The 15,518-nt window shown below is 42.5% G+C and overlaps 1 long non-coding RNA gene across 1 annotated transcript; it reads right to left on the bottom strand.

The window, feature by feature from the left end:
* Positions 1-8,146: 8,146 nt before the first annotated feature.
* On the bottom strand, positions 8,147-12,473 carry LOC130362376 (uncharacterized). Its single transcript, XR_008891383.1, has 3 exons — positions 12,315-12,473; positions 12,080-12,178; positions 8,147-8,248 (listed from the first exon to the last, which is right to left on the bottom strand). It is a non-coding gene; the product is annotated as an uncharacterized LOC130362376 (long non-coding RNA).
* Positions 12,474-15,518: the final 3,045 nt, after the last annotated feature.

The following is a 15,518-nucleotide window of genomic DNA, read 5'->3' as shown; positions in this document are numbered from 1 at the left end:
CTATCCGAGACAATCTGCGTAGGCAACCCGTGAAGACGAAAAATGTGTACAAAAAATTGTTTAGCCAACTGAGGCGCAGAAGGAAGACCAGGAAGAGGAATGAAATGTGCCATTTTGGAGAATCGATCAACGACCACCCAAATAACGGTGTTGCCACGGGAAGGGGGTAAATCAGTAATAAAATCCATACCAATCAGAGACCAAGGCTGTTCGGGGACAGGCAGAGGATGAAGAAAACCAGCGGGCTTCTGGCGAGGAGTCTTATCCCGGGCACAGATAGTGCAGGCTCGCACAAAGTCCCCAACATCCGTCTCCAGAGTTGGCCACCAATAGAAGCGGGAGATGAGTTGCACAGATTTCTTGATGCCCGCATGACCTGCGAGATGGGAGGAGTGACCCCATTTGAGGATTCCGAGGCGTTGGCGTGGAGAAACAAAGGTCTTTCCTGGAGGAGTCTGTCTGATGGAGGCAGGAGAAGTGGAGATCAGGCAGTCAGGTGGAATGATGTGTTGCGGAGGGAGATCAACTTCTGAGGCATCCGAGGAACGAGAGAGAGCATCGGCTCTAATGTTCTTATCGGCAGGACGAAAGTGAATCTCAAAATTAAATCGGGCAAAGAACAGAGACCACCGGGCCTGGCGAGGATTCAGCCGTTGGGCCGACTGGAGGTAGGAGAGGTTCTTGTGGTCGGTGTAGATAATAACAGGAAATCTTGATCCCTCCAGCAGATGCCTCCATTCCTCAAGTGCTAATTTAATGGCTAGAAGTTCTCGATCCCCGATGGAGTAGTTCCTCTCCGCTGGAGAGAAGGTCCTAGAGAAAAAACCACAAGTGACAGCATGCCCGGAAGGATTTTTTTGTAGAAGAACAGCTCCAGCTCCTACTGAGGAGGCATCAACCTCCAATAGGAAGGGTTTGGAAGGGTCAGGTCTGGAGAGCACGGGAGCCGAAGAAAAGGCAGACTTGAGTTGTTTAAAGGAGTCTTCTGCTTGAGGAGGCCAGGACTTGGGATCAGCATTTTTCTTGGTTAAAGCCACGATAGGAGCCACAATGGTAGAAAAATGTGGAATAAATTGCCTGTAATAATTGGCGAACCCCAAAAAGCGTTGGATAGCACGGAGTCCGGAGGGGCGTGGCCAATTTAAGACGGCAGAGAGTTTGTCTGGATCCATCTGTAGTCCCTGGCCAGAGACCAAATATCCTAGAAAAGGAAGAGATTGGCATTCAAACAGACATTTCTCAATTTTGGCATAGAGTTGGTTGTCACGAAGTCTCTGAAGAACCATACGGACATGCCGGCGGTGTTCCTCTAGATTGGCAGAAAAAATTAGGATATCGTCCAGATATACCACAACACAGGAGTATAATAGATCACGAAAAATTTCATTGACAAAGTCTTGGAAGACGGCAGGGGCATTGCACAGTCCAAAGGGCATGACCAGATACTCAAAGTGTCCATCTCTGGTGTTAAATGCCGTTTTCCACTCGTCCCCCTCTCTGATGCGGATGAGGTTATAGGCGCCTCTTAAGTCCAATTTAGTGAAGATGTGGGCACCTTGGAGGCGATCAAAGAGTTCAGAGATGAGGGGTAAGGGGTAGCGGTTCTTAACCGTGATTTTATTAAGACCGCGGTAGTCAATGCAAGGACGTAGGGAGCCATCTTTTTTGGAGACAAAGAAAAATCCGGCTCCGGCAGGAGAGGAGGATTTACGGATAAAGCCCCTTTTTAGATTCTCCTGGACGTATTCGGACATGGCAAGAGTCTCTGGGGCAGAGAGAGGATAAATTCTGCCCCGGGGTGGAGTAGTACCCGGGAGGAGGTCGATAGGGCAATCATAAGGCCTGTGAGGAGGTAGAGTCTCAGCTTGTTTTTTGCAGAAAACATCCGCGAAGTCCATATAGGCCTTGGGGAGACCGGTTACTGGAGGAACCACAGAGTTACGGCAAGGGTTACTGGGAACCGGTTTTAGACAGTTCTTGGAACAAGAGGACCCCCAACTCTTGATCTCCCCAGTGGACCAATCCAGGGTTGGGGAATGAAGTTGAAGCCAGGGAAGTCCAAGGAGAATCTCCGAGGTGCAATTGGGGAGGACCAAAAGTTCAATCCTCTCATGATGAGATCCGATGCTCATAAGAAGGGGCTCCGTGCGGAAACGTATGGTACAGTCCAATCTTTCATTATTTACACAATTGATGTAGAGGGGTCTGGCGAGACTGGTCACTGGGATGTTGAACCTGTTGACGAGAGAGGCCAAAATAAAATTTCCTGCAGAACCAGAGTCCAAGAAGGCCACTGTAGAGAAGGAGAAGGCAGAAGCAGACATCCGCACAGGCACAGTAAGACGTGGAGAAGCAGAGTAGACATCAAGGACTGTCTCACCTATGTGCGGAGTCAGCGTACGTCTTTCCAGGCGGGGAGGACGGATAGGACAATCCCTCAGGAAGTGTTCGGTACTAGCACAGTACAGGCAGAGGTTCTCCATACGGCGTCGTGTCCTCTCTTGAGGTGTCAGGCGAGACCGGTCGACCTGCATAGCCTCCACGGCGGGAGGCACAGGAACAGATTGCAGGGGACCAGAGGAGAGAGGAGCCGAGGAGACGAAACGCCTCGTGCGAACAGAGTCCATATCTTGGCGGAGTTCCTGACGCCTTTCAGAAAAACGCATGTCAATGCGAGTGGCTAGGTGAATAAGTTCATGTAGATTAGCAGGAATTTCTCGTGCGGCCAGAACATCTTTAATGTTGCTGGATAGGCCTTTTTTGAAGGTCGCGCAGAGGGCCTCATTATTCCAGGACAATTCTGAAGCAAGTGTACGGAATTGTACGGCATACTCGCCAACGGAAGAATTACCCTGGACCAGGTTCAACAGGGCAGTCTCAGCAGAAGAGGCTCGGGCAGGTTCCTCAAAGACACTTCGGATTTCCGAGAAGAAGGAGTGTACTGAGGCAGTGACGGGGTCATTGCGGTCCCAGAGCGGTGTGGCCCATGACAGGGCTTTTCCGGACAGAAGACTGACTACGAAAGCCACCTTAGACCTTTCAGTGGGAAACAGGTCCGACATCATCTCCAGATGCAGGGAACATTGGGAAAGGAAGCCACGGCAAAACTTAGAGTCCCCATCAAACTTATCCGGCAAGGATAAGCGTATCCCAGGAGCGGCCACTCGCTGCGGAGGAGGTGCAGGAGCTGGCGGAGGAGATGACTGCTGAAGCTGTGGTAGCAACTGTTGTAGCATAACGGTCAGTTGAGACAGCTGTTGGCCTTGTTGCGCAATCTGTTGTGACTGCTGGGCGACCACCGTGGTGAGGTCAGCGACAACTGGCAGAGGAACTTCAGCGGGATCCATGGCCGGATCTACTGTCACGATGCCGGCTGGCAGGTAGTGGACCCTCTGTGCCAGAGAGGGATTGGCGTGGACCGTGCTAGTGGACCGGTTCTAAGCCACTACTGGTTTTCACCAGAGCCCGCCGCAAAGCGGGATGGTCTTGCTGCGGCGGTAGTGACCAGGTCGTATCCACTAGCAACGGCTCACCTCTCTGGCTGCTGAAGATAGGCGCGGTACAAGGGAGTAGGCAGAAGCAAGGTCGGACGTAGCAGAAGGTCGGGGCAGGCAGCAAGGATCGTAGTCAGGGGCAACGGCAGAAGGTCTGGAAACACTGGCAAGGGACACACAAGGAACGCTTTCACTGGCACTAAGGCAACAAGATCCGGCAAGGGAGTGCAAGGGAAGTGAGGTAATATAGGGAGTGCACAGGTGATAACTCTAATTGGAACCACTGCGCCAATCAGCGGCGCAGTGGCCCTTTAAATCGCAGAGACCCGGCGCGCGCGCGCCCTAGGGAGCGGGGCCGCGCGCGCCGGGACAGAACAGACGGGGAGCGAGTCAGGTAGGAGAGCCGGGGTGCGCATCGCGAGCGGGCGCTACCCGCATCGCGAATCGCATCCCGGCTAGCAGCAGGATCGCAGCGCCCCGGGTCAGAGGACGTGACCGGGGCGCTGCAGCGGAGGAGGTGAAGCGAGCGCTCCGGGGAGGAGCGGGAACCCGGAGCGCTCGGCGTAACAGTGTCTAGCATCTTTATTTATTTATTATACTTTTAATTTAGCTTAATAGTCTGAATTCCTCTCAAAGGGAGGGGGCGTGGCCTCACCGTGCAGGTCTTCGTCACCTCCCTCAGTATGCTGTCTGCTCACATGTCCCCTAGCATTAGCAAAACTACAGCTCCCAGCTTGTCCTCACTGACAGAAGCAGGACACAAGCTGACAGTGGGAGGATTTTTCCTCAAGTTGTGAGCCCTGCCCTCACAGCTGTCAATCAAGGAAGCGGGTCCATGACGCATGGACACAGCAGGGCTAGTATGTGTCCAAGCAGGCAGGGAGGCAGTTGGTTGACTGGCTTTTTCAGTATGAAATACTGAAAATGTTCTAATGAAAGCAATTGCAAAACCTATTGGTTATGCTTTACAACATATCAAAAGTTTTTGTATCTGACAGTGCCCATTTAAGCTTCCCACCCAGTATGAGTATAGCTTTATTTTTGGTTCATTAAAGGGGTACTCCACTGGAAAAAAAAAATTAAATCAACTGGTGCCAGAAAGTTAAACAGATTTGTAAATCACTTCTATAAAAAAAAAAAAAAGTCGTAATCCTTACAGTACTTATCAGCTACTGTATAATCCACAGGAAGTTCTTTTCTTTTTTAATTTCATTTCTGCCTGACCACAGTGCTCTCTGCTGACACCTCTGTTTGTGTTTCTTACATAAGTATCACATACTTTCTCATGAGTGAGGATGTGATGCTGTACTGCATTATAAGGAACAATAATCAGCTTTCATGTAGCCTCATACCAGGCTGGAAATCTGTCCTGTTGTTGCAAATGTTGTATTAACAACCCCCACTCTATTGAGAAGGAGTGTGCATGGGAGAAATTGTGCCCATTCATCTTGAGCAGTTGTGAAGTCAGGTAACATTGCTGGACAATAATGTATTTCCTGTAGTCAGTGTTCCAATTCATCCCAGATTCCCATGTTCGATGGGTTTGAGGTTAAGGAATTGTACAGACTGGCTGAACTTGTCACACCACAAAGTCAGAAGCATTCAGTTGTCTTAAATGTCTTTGTACAATGTGGCATTAATATTACTTTCCATTGGAAATAGGAGACCTACCCAATTAAACACTGTAATCCTCCTTCACTGAATTTTACTGTAGGTACTAAGCATTATGGTAGGTAGTATTCTTCAATGTCACTCCCTCCTTAAACTTAAAGCAGGAAAAGTTTATTGATACTTATATGTCAAGGGCTGCAGGGAAAATGACAAAGTGGTATACTTAGGCTCTGAACAGACACAAACTTTGTTTGGCCTTTTTTTGGCTTGAATAAAATGCTACAAATATTGTTCTCTTCCATGATGCAGTTTTTGCAGGAGCCAATGTATTGGTTTTATTCTTGGTAAGCGATACAGAAAAGCAAGTTTCGAAAGGCTTAACCCCTCTTCGGCAGGTCACCTATGCATCCAGGGGGGTTAAAGGGGTACTAGATAGGGGTAAAGGGGGTTGCTCGGGTAAACAACCTTTTTTTTTTTAGCAGAGCTTTTAGCATTGCTTACTTGTCTGCCCCAGTTCGGAAACCATCAAAAATTAATTTGTTTTGTGGGTTAGTAATCCTTTCCTCTACCATGTCCTCTCAGTACTACAATTCCCAGAATGAATTGTTTTCCCTTAGCTCTACATCACATCCCTCCCACCCTACCTACTCCCTCCCTACAACACTCCTGCCAGTTCCTCACCTAGAGCTTCTGCAAAGTATTGCATTACACGGCAGCATGCTGTAAAAACACCCAATTCTCCCTAAATGTCCCAATAAAGATATTTAGTGATGTAGGCAGTAGGGGCTGGCCTATGGCGTAGTGCTCATGGAGGCAGATCGTGCAACTACTACCTTCCAGTACTTGACGATTATAACTTATAATACTCCTTCTCAGCACTGAAGCCTTATGGCAGAAGAACCCCCCAACCCCCGCTCTGAGCATTATAATTCATAAAAGCTACGCCCTCCCTACACTCAAGCTTTATAAATTACTGAATAATAGTTTATTTTTACACTAAAGGCCCAGTTTTCAAAGATCTCATTAAAACACATTATTGAATAAAAATAAATATTTTTAACTGATTTTTAAATCAGCCATTTTACAGAGACAAAACAACTGATTTAACCATGTGTGAACATGGCTTTAAAATGAAAATAGCTCTTTAGAGTTAAGCGGAAATTACTGTTCAGCCATTTTAGCAAAAAACAACATGAGGCTATGTTTATGTATATATAAATCATCTGTTTAAAAAAAAAAAATCCTTTTTGATTGTCAGCCATAATTCTTTCTCTAAGGCTATTTTCACACAGCGGAATTTCCAAGCATAATGCTTCATTTAGCGCTGGCTGTACTCAGAATCACTGTAATGTGAACCTAGCCTTACTGTCAGTCACAGTGATACATATAATAGCTGGCCTCAGTTCACTCTTGTAATGACCAGCTAAAGTTTCCCCAATTATAATCAGCTACAGTTCCCCATAAGACCCTATTCACACAGCGGAATTTCCTAGTCGGAACGGGCTAAAAATTCAGTTCAGACTGCCACTGTTTTTTATGGGATACTGCTGCACTGTGTACACGGCAGAATTTCCATGGCATGTTTCTGCCGCCGAATTCCAAATTCTGGCATCCAGAGAAAGAATTGACATGTCAATTGTTTCTGCTGAATCTGCTTGGAAATGAATTGCCATCTATGGAGACAGCACATTTCCAGGCAGAATTTTTCCAACTGAACATTTCACAGAAATTCCACTGTGGGAACATAGCCTACCTGTTAACCACAGGCCCCTGCCCCTCCATGATTGTTTGAGTACCTTAAAAATTGTCAGCTACAGCTCATCCCATTATTGCTAGCCAAAGTTTCCCCAATATGAATACTAGATTTATGGGGATTGAACAGAGATCCTGGGATTTATTCTGATCACCATATTGGGGTCAGGAAGGAATTTTTCCTCTGTCATGGGGCAATTGGCATCAGTCTCACGGGGGGTGCCTTCCTTTAAGTGAGTTAGTTATTGTAGGGGGAGAATAGCAGTACAGGCTAGGTCCAGAGTGGGACTGTCCTATTTAGGATGACAATTCTGCCTAGGCATAGGTCCTAGAGCAGACTTAGTGGTAGGGAGTGTCACGTACTGACCCCCCTCCCACCATGTTGTTCCGCCCCAAGCCACTTCCTGAGCCATGGGGGATAAGGCATAATAGACCCCATCATTATGGATACTCTATATTTGTTATCAATGTTGTATGGAATATCTGTGGCAACCTGATATCTGTGGTTTTATATGTCCAGCACGTACTGTGTTATATGCTTTATCAGTCGTACAATGTTTTGAGCCTGGTGCTCTATCACTGTGTGTGTTTGCTGTGTATTTTGGTTTTTCATTTTGGTTGGCTCTTTGAGCATTATAGAAACCTGGTCGGGTTTCTTTTTAGGGGCAAGTAATGAAATAGATTTTAGGTCCTATTCTGTGATTTAGCCACAGTGCCCCTAACAATGGCCAGCTATAGTTAACCCTTGTATTTACCATTTGCAGTCTCCCAGTATTCCAGACATTTAGCTGTAATACAGGTGCAAATATGCTTGTGTGAAACTAGCTTCAGGAAGATTCTGTACTGTATATGGCTGCAAAAGTCCCTATAAGCCAAATGTGGCTTACAGTGAGTGAAACACGGGTAGTGTGACATATCCTTCTAAATGATCAAAACCACAGCATCAGAATTGTGGATTATAGCCCAAAGTGTATATTCATGCAACACGATTCTCTCAATAATATATAATAATAATATTAAGAATAGTAGAAAAACTAGTGATGAGATAATGTTCTAATATTGGACTTGTCAAAGAACAGACTACCTGTAATGATGAATCGCAGCCTCTCGGTGTCAATGTTGTATCATCTGTTCTAGAAATTGTTGCTTTGCAAAGTCTCAGAAGGGGATGAGGATCTTAATAGAACAACAACACTGACAATTGTATGGCTTTGTAGCAGAATGTAAAAATGAGTCTAAAAGAGTTATTTACTTATACAGTATATTTTAAGCAAACATTACTGTTAAAATAGCTTTGTTTCTATTTGTTCGCAGCAAACAGCTTTGCAGTCAAGGAAAACTTCATCCTACATCTTCCGGGTCTTCCCAGAAAATCTCAATAGATTTTAAATCTGGGGAAGAATGATTCAAAACATTATCCTGGTGCACGATAAAATATGCAGCAATAAAGCGGTGACCACACTTTCACTTAACAATCTCCAGAGCAGCCTTATACCATTAATGGAGGCCATTGAATCATAATGATTCCCCTGAAACACAAGGCTTGAAACACAGAGTCTAACTTCTTTTGTAGCTAGGTATGCTGCCTGTGATCTCCCAGCTCTGTGACAATACTGCAGTTACATACAATAGTTACAATGGTTAACATGTGTCCAGCTAGTTTACACTGATTTGGTAGTTTTTTTAGGACAAGGAAAAAAATGTTCTAGGCACCAGTGTATAAGAAAGATATAGTGGAGCTGGAAAGGGTTCAAAGACGGGCAACAGAGTAATACATAGAATGGGAGGTCTACAGTAGACATGTGCAGAAGAAAAAAATTAGTTTTTTTTTTCGTTTCGTTTTTTCGTTTTTTTGTAAAATTTTCGGTTCAGTAATACTTTCAGTTTTAATTTTCAGATACATTCGGTATTCGGGTGTCCAGGTTTAATTTTTTTCAGATACATTCGGTATTCGGGTGTCCGGTGGGTTAATTTTTTCGGATACATTCGGTATTCGGGTGTACGGGACTCATTTTTTTCGGATACATTCGGTATTCTGGTGTCTGGGTTTGATTTTTTTTCGGATACATCTGTATTCGGGTGGGTTTGATTTTTCGTATACATTCGGTATTCGGGTACATTCAGGTAAATATTTTTTAAGCAGGGGACCATTATCGGGAGTGTGTGCTTGAAAAGAGGGCAGCCGCAGAGATCGGAACATTGGAAGTCAGGTAAGATAATATAATTTTATGTGATTTATATTAATACATAATGTAATGTTGAATGAATGAGTAAATGAATGAATGAATGAATGAATGCTGTATGAATGATTGGTGTGTTTGATCGATGTGTTTGATTGTCGGGTGATTTATGTATAACATGATGTTATACATAAATCACCCGACAATCAAACGCATCGATCAAACTGTTGCAAAACTACAACACCCACCCAGCATGCGGCTGTTTGGGCATACTGGGAGTTGTAGTTTTGCAACAGCTGGAGGCACACTTTGACAAAAACACGCATTCACGCAATGCTTTTTAATTCATTTTCAAGTTCCGCTGGCTTTTGTCAGAAATGGGTTACCAAGTCAATGACATGCATAGTAATTGCCGTGGGAACATTTTTCATTCATAAAACCGCAGACTTAATTGGATAATTGCAGTGTAGAATGTTTGGCGTCCGAAGCGTTCTACATTGCAATTATCCAATTAAGCCTGCAGTATTATGAATGAAAAATGTTCCCACGGCAATTACTATGAATGTCATTGACCTCAATCACCCGACGATCAAACACATCAATCATTCATACAGCATTCATTCATTCATTCATTTACTCATTCATTCAACATTACATTATGTATTAATAAATTATTAATACATACAGAAATGTTGAATGAATGAGTAAATGAATGAATGAATGAATACTATATGAATGATTGATGTGTTTGATCGATGTGTTTGATTGTCGGGTGATTGAGGTCAATGACATGCATAGTAATTGCCGTGGGAACATTTTTCATTCATAAAACCGCAGACTTAATTGGATAATTGCAGTGTAGAATGTTTGGTGTCCTAAGCGTTCTACACGGCAATTATCCAATTAAGCCTGCAGTTTTATGAATGAAAAATGTTCCCACGGCAATTACTATGAATGTCATTGACCTCAATCACCCGACGATCAAACACATCAATCATTCATACAGCATTCATTCATTCATTCATTTACTCATTCATTCAACATTACATTATGTATTAATAAATTATTAATACATACAGAAATGTTGAATGAATGAGTAAATGAATGAATGAGTGAATGAATACTATATGAATGATTGATGTGTTTGATCGATGTGTTTGATTGTCGGGTGATTGAGGTCAATGACATGCATAGTAATTGCCGTGGGAACATTTTTCATTCATAAAACCGCAGACTTAATTGGATAATTGCAGTGTAGAATGTTTGGTGTCCTAAGCGTTCTACACTGCAATTATCCAATTAAGCCTGCAGTTTTATGAATGAAAAATGTTCCCACGGCAATTACTATGCATGTCATTGACCTGGTCACCCATTTCTGACAAAAGCCAGCGGAATTTGAAAATGAATTAAAAAGCATTGCGCGAATGTGTGTGATTGCCAAAGTGTGCCTCCAGCTGTTGCAAAACTACAACTCCCAGCATGCCAAGACAGCCGCATGCTGGGTGGGTGTTGTAGTTTTGCAACAGCTGGAGGCACCCTAGTAATAGTAAAACAGTAACTAACAGTCAGAAACAGTGTAGCGCAAGGAACAATAAAAAAATGAGAAAGAATTCTTTATTTTCGTTTTTTTACCGCATGCATTTGGAGAATAACGAATGCATTCGTTATGTTGCTATTCGTTTTATCGTTGCTATTCGGAAATATAAAAAAAATGTTTTCGTGCATTCGGAACGTCCCGAATGCACGAAAACGGCAAAATTCGGTAAATTTGACATTCGTGTCGAACCGAATTGCACATGTCTAGTCTACAGTATCCAGAAATATTTGACATTGACATTGTACAGCTAAGGCTCCTTTCACATTGTCATTTGTGCCCGGAAGTGTGGCGGCTGTTAGGAGATAGTGGGAGAAACATTTGTACTTGTGACGTCTTTTTCTCCGGAATAATAGGAGTGATAACGGCAGATGTTAGAGGAATTGCATTCAAGTGAATGGAATTCTCTGTGCCCGTTATGATTCCTGTTAGGCTCCGTTACAATAACGGATATTAATGACAGTCAAAGTAAAAAAAAAAAAAAAAGAGAGCCCTTAACGTCCGTTTGTAACGGAGCCTCTAGTGTAGTGTGAAAGTAGCCTTAGAAAAAATACGACTAAGGGGTGACCTACTAACTATATATAAATGTTTCAAGGGGAAGTACAGAGATCTCTCCCATGACCTAGTTGTACCGTCATACATTTAAATATTCTCTTGTCTGACTGAACCATTTGGCCCCAATTGTAAGCATTATGTCTGCAGGAAACCTGGCACTGCTTACCACCTACCCAATACCATCCCTACAGTTTTTTAGTAGCTCAGACAGGAAGACTAGTCAGGGTTAAGCGAAAGCTGAATAAAGCAAAGTACAGTGAGATTCTCAATAAAAATCCAATCCAGAGTGCTCTAGTCCTCAAACTGGGCCAAAGCTTTATCTTCCAAAAAGACAGCAAGTCCCTAAGCATACAACCAAGATAACACAGAAGTGGCTTAGGGACAACTCTGTTAATGTCCTTGAGTGGCCCAGCCAGAGCCCTGACTTAAACCCAAAGGAACATCCCTGGAGGGACCTGAAAAGGGTGGTCTAACATGGTCGCCATCCATCCTGACAGAGCTGGAGAGGATCTACAGAGAAGAATGGCAGAAAATCCCCAAATCTTGGTGTGCAAACCTTGCGCCATCAAACCCAGGAAGATGGGAGGCTATACTGAGTACAAGTACTTAGCTAAGGGTTTGAATACTTATATCAATGCAATATTTTCAATAAATTAGCAAAGATTTCTAGCATTCTGTTTCCACATTGTCATTGTGGAGGATTGAGTGAAGAATGAAAGAAGAAATCATTTTTTTCCCTTTATTTTAGCAGAAAGCCGCAACATAACAAAAGGTAAAAAAAGATAAAAAAAAGTGAAAGGCTGGGAAGACCTTTTAAATACATGTACATGTACATGTACAATATATATTATATATATCTAATTTAACAGAGATGTCTGTTTTAGAAATCCTACCTTTAGACAGGCCCAGAGGTGATGTGATACTACAACTGTGTAATATCAATTGTCTTCAAGGAAGACACCTGGCAAATCCCCATTTTCCCTGAAGCAACACTGTATGACAAATAAAGAATTACACATTGAAATCAATGGAAACCAAGGCCTATTTGGAAAAGGCTAAAATGATGAATATATTGTTAGATAAAATATAAATGTTTAAGGTTAATTCTGAAATTAATTTGAAGACAACCTGTCAGGTCTTTGAGGTCATTTTCACACTGTAACCAGAAACCAGAAAACCAAAGCCTTTTTTTAAATGTAGTGAAAAATTAATTAACAGTCGGGCAAACTTTTGTAAATTAGGCATAAGAAAGGTAAAATAGGAATGGAAAATAGAGTTATTGGGTGAGATTTATCAAAACCTGTGCAGAGGAAAATTTGCCCAGTTACCCATAGCAACCAATCAGATGGCTTCTTTCATTTTGCAGAAGCCTTGTTAAAAATGAAAGAAGCGATCTGATTGGTTGCTATGGGCAACTGGGCAATTTTTCCTCTGCACAGGTTTTGATAAATCTCCCCAACTGTCTTCTAAAAACAGCACCATACATGTCCTCAGGTTTGTGTGGTATGACAACTTGGCTCCATTAACTTCTATAGAACTGAGCTGCAACACCGCATACAACCTGAGGACACATGTGGTGCTGTTTTTCATAGAAATCAGCTCTGTTTTTCTTATTCCATCTAAACCCTCTCTTTACATTTAGTTAGTAATAACTGAACATAACACTTACAGATCAACAGTTTTAATGTGATAAAAATAATCCCTTTCATCTGTCTTATAATGATTCTTATATATACATATTTTGCCCTTCATTTATTACAGTTTCTAAACACAATCTACTGGCAATTAGATTAGAAACATTTCTATACAGACCTGGTAGCTATATGTCAAATGAGGCAAAGTCTGTAGGTGCTGATGAACAAGTAGATCACTGACTGGTGCTAAATAGAATTGGGTTATTGGGCTGCTGTTTACAATTCACTATTCAGTAAATGGTATTGAACTATGTAGTGCATACTGGGATTTCTGCAAAATATGGAGCAGGAAGGGGGTTTGTCTGTCTAGCAGATGCCACTGAGTGATACTCAGATGCTCTTTTGCTGTTGCTGCCATCTGCCACAGTCTACCCCTCAAACCTTGAGGCTGAAAGGCATTCTTTATAGTGAGCCAATGTGGTTTTTACTCTTACTGGTGTCTGTGACTGCCAATGATTCTGGGCTTTCACTCTTAACATGGGCACTCTACTAGCCCAGTTACTGATGACACTCTAATAGCACAGTTAATAATGGCACTCTAATAGCATAGTTAATGATGGCACTCTAATAGCATTGTTAATAATGTCACTCTAATAGCATAGTTAATGATGGCACTCTAATAGCATAGTTAATAATGGCACTCTAATAGCATTGTTAACCCCTTAAGGACGCAGGACGTAAATGTACGTCCTGGTGCGGTGGTACTTAACGCACCAGGACGTACATTTACGTCCTAAGCATAACCACGGGCATCGGAGCGATGCCCGTGTCATGCGCGGCTGATCCCGGCTGCTGATCGCAGCCAGGGACCCGCCGGCAATGGCCGATGCCCGCGATCTCGCGGGCGTCCGCCATTAACCCCTCAGGTGCCGGGATCAATACAGATCCCGGCATCTGCGGCAGTGCGCGATTTGAATGAATGATCGGATCGCCCGCAGCGCTGCTGCGGGGATCCGATCATTCATAACGCCGCACGGAGGTCCCCTCTCCTTCCTCCATGCGGCTCCCGGCGTCTCCTGCTCTGGTCTGTGATCGAGCAGACCAGAGCAGAAGATAACCAATAACACTGATCTGTTCTTTGTCCTATACATAGAACAGATCAGTATTAGCAATCATGGTATTGCTATGAATAGTCCCCTATGGGGACTATTCAAGTGTAAAAAAAAAAAGTAAAAAAATTTAAAAGTAAAAGTAAAAAAAAAGTGAAAAATCCCCTCCCCCAATAAAAAAGTAAAACGTCCGTTTTTTCCTATTTTACCCCCAAAAAGCGCAAAAAAATTTTTTATAGACATATTTTGTATCACCGCATGTGTAAATGTCCGAACTATTAAAATAAAATGTTAATGATCCCGTACGGTTAACAGCGTGAACGAAAAAAAAAAAAATAAGTCCAAAATTCCTACTTTTTTAATACATTTTATTAAAAAAAATTATAAAAAATGTATTAAAAGTTTTTATATGCAAATGTGGTATCAAAAAAAGTACAGATCATGGCGCAAAAAATGAGCCCCCATACCGCCGCTTATACGGAAAAATAAAAAAGTTATAGGTCATCAAAATAAAGGGATTATAAACGTACTAATTTGGTTAAAAAGTTTGTGATTTTTTTTAAGCGCAACAATAATATAAAAGTATGTAATAATGGGTATCATTTTAATCGTATTGACCCTCAGAATAAAGAACACACATCATTTTTACCATAAATTGTACGGCGTGAAAACGAAACCTTCCAAAATTAGCAAAATTGCGTTTTTTGTTTTAATTTCCCCCCAAAAATAGTGTTTTTTGGTTGCGCCATACATTTTATGATATAATGAGTTATGTCATTACAAAGGACAACTGGTCGCGCAAAAAACAAGGCCTCATACTAGTCTGTGGATGAAAATATAAAAGAGTTATGATTTTTAGAAGGCGAGGAGGAAAAAATGAAAACGTAAAAATTTAATTGTCTGAGTCCTTAAGGCCAAAATGGGCTGAGTCTTTAAGGGGTTAATAATGGCACTCTAATACTATAGTTAATGAGGGCACTTTTTTAGCACAGATAATGAGGGCACCCTAATAGCACAGGTAATAAGGGAACTCTCTTAGAATAATAGGGACAATCAGATGGCTCCATTAAATTGGAGCAGTCAGATAGTACTATAAAATGGGATACACCTTCAAAGAAGAAAAAGTACAAACAAGAGGGCTGAAAGCAGTCCTTGCTACATTGTGGTAAGATAACTGGACCATCGTCACCAAATTGTGGTTGTAATTTGAAAAGTAAATATTTTATTTTTTTTGCCACAGGATACTATCGGTGGTGTTCGTGATTTGCCCAATTAGGTAGTAATAGATAAGTGCAGGAGTTAAAATCAAACAGGACAAAAGGAATTCTAACAACTGTATCTTTGTGGTGGACTCAATAGCCGAGTGGAAATGCTCAAAACTATGACCACAAAGACATGGCTGCAAACTGAACAATCTCAGCCCATGCTGATGTCCACGAAGCCTCCAACACATGTTTGGCATTAGCTTGTTCATAGCTGTACTGTAAAAAGACCTCTGAAAAATAAAAGAAGCAATCTGATATGGGTAACTGGTCAACTTTTTCTCAGCACAGGTCTTGATGAATCTCCACATTGTATATAGTGTAATA

This window comes from Hyla sarda, chromosome 3 (assembly GCF_029499605.1).
Source record: "Hyla sarda isolate aHylSar1 chromosome 3, aHylSar1.hap1, whole genome shotgun sequence".
NCBI lineage: Eukaryota > Metazoa > Chordata > Amphibia > Anura > Hylidae > Hyla > Hyla sarda.
This window is presented reverse-complemented; position numbering and strand designations above follow the sequence as displayed.